The 2169-nt window shown below is 32.1% G+C and overlaps 1 non-coding gene across 1 annotated transcript; it reads right to left on the reverse strand.

Annotated features, from left to right (window-relative positions):
- Positions 1-696: 696 nt before the first annotated feature.
- TRNAP-AGG lies at positions 697-768 on the reverse strand. The gene has a single exon. It is a non-coding gene; the product is annotated as a tRNA-Pro (tRNA).
- Between the last annotated feature and the right edge of the window lie 1401 nt (positions 769-2169).

Here is a 2169-nt window from a genome sequence, read left to right on the forward strand (position 1 = left end):
GGTAAGGGGTTTCAAAAGACAAAAGAATGACAATTCTAGGTGTGATAGAAAAGGAGATCTTCTTTCTTTTTTTCAGTGTGCGCGATTCGCCTGCCCTCCTGACCACGGATAGGCTATGGGTCTTTGCACTTCGGTCCCTGAGAATACCACATCAAGGTGACAGGATTCGAACCTATAGCTCTCTGAAACTTCTTCACTCTCTGACTCTCTGAAACTTCTTATCGGTTATTTCGGCGCATCTTTATTATGACCTATGTGACGACAGTGGACAACATGCCTGCCTTCACATGACCACAGATAGACTATGGGCCTTTGCACTCCGGCCCCTGAGAATACCACATCAAGGTGACAGGATTCGAACCTATAGCTCTCTGAAACTTCTTCACTCTCTGACTCTCTGACTCTTCTTATTTGATAACTAAATCATTTTATTTATCATTTTATTTATTTATTTATTCTTTCAAGAATCGAACTTGAGACCTCTTGCACCCATATCATTTTATTTATTTATTTATTCTTTCAAGAATCGAACTTGAGACCTCTTGCACCCAAGTCATTTTATTTATCATTTTATTTATTTATTTATTCTTTCAAGAATCAAACTTGAGACCTAGAGCATTATCATGAAATGATAATATACACTAGGTTCCTGCTGAATTGCTTTCTCTAAGGCTGATTTTTTGAGAAATGAACATAGGGGCATTCCGAGAATTGAACTCGGGACCTCTCGCACCCTAAGCGAGAATCATACCACTAGACCAAATGCCCTTTCTAAAAATAATGCAACATTTTTAACTCCTACTCAATATATTTTTTTCTCTCAAGTTTGAAATCTATTTTCTTGAGCGGTTGTTGGACTATAAAACAAAAAGTTATGATCTAGTATTTTACTTGTAAGTAAGGCATGTAATATTGAATTGTTCTAATATGCAAGTGTTATCGAATAAACTACAACCCAAGAAATGAATCAAACTAATCAGTTTGGGTTGGGTTGGATTTATTCGACTCAGTTCATCAGTTTGTTTGATTTAATTCTTCTATTTTGCTTCGTATGACAAGAAAATGAAGTTATATTGAATGTACCATAGTTTGATTTATGACAAACTCATGAAATATAATTGCATTAATAGTACTAAGAGTTGGAGTTTATAAACATTTCATGAACTTAAGTGCAACTCATGCTTCATTAAAGACGAGATAAACTTTAGTTAAGTAACTGGAACTTTAAATTACTTCATGTGGAGCTTCAATTACTCTATGTTAGCTACTATCTTTAGGATTTACTAATTGGACACGAGTTCTTGGATTTAGGGGATTGTTTTATGTAATTTTCAACTATAACTTATGTTTTCAAAATTTTAGGTCATAATTTAGGTAGTGGTTGTATATTATGGATGAACACTAGAGTTTCTATCCCGTTCACCACAACTACTCTAGGTTTTGTTTGAAGGCTATAATTGTCATTTATGTTGTATGGCAATAAAATTTGTTTAGATAAAATTTTAGTTAAAGTTGCATATTTTACTTCTTGCGAGTAAAAAAATTTTCTTAGCATAATATGAATTTAGTTGCAAGAGTTATTAGGAATAAAATGGAGAAATAAATTTTCTTTAAAATAATAAACAAACCCAAGTTCATCTTTGTTGTCGTCTAATTGTGATTTTGCAAAAAGCTTAACTAATATGAAATATCAAGGTAAATCAAGAATATATCCTACACGTCATTCAAGATGACATTAAAATGGAGTTAAATTGAACGCAGTTTTAGTTTCATGTCTAGCATAATTGTATTAATGATATTAAAGAGAACTTCGTGTTTTATTAGAAGAGACCAACTTCCTTTAAGGTACTAAGAGTTTAAATTACTTCCATTGTAATTTCAATCACTCCACAATGATTACAAATTTAGGGTTGGCTAATTGGACATCAATTACCAACTTTAGGTTATAATTTAAGTAGTAGCCATTATAATATTAATGAGCATAAGAGTTACAATTCTTTCATGGACCATATGTGTTAAAGTTAAATGAATATATATATAAATATATATATATATATATATATATATATATTATGTATGTTGAGGTTTTGGTAAAGCACAAAGTAGTAAGGAACACCATTGTCAACTCTAGAGCCACCCACAACTCATGATGGAGACCGATGCAAAATA

This window comes from Cucurbita moschata, unplaced genomic scaffold, assembly GCF_002738365.1.
Source record: "Cucurbita moschata cultivar Rifu unplaced genomic scaffold, Cmos_1.0 Cmo_Scf00312, whole genome shotgun sequence".
Classification (NCBI taxonomy): domain Eukaryota; kingdom Viridiplantae; phylum Streptophyta; class Magnoliopsida; order Cucurbitales; family Cucurbitaceae; genus Cucurbita; species Cucurbita moschata.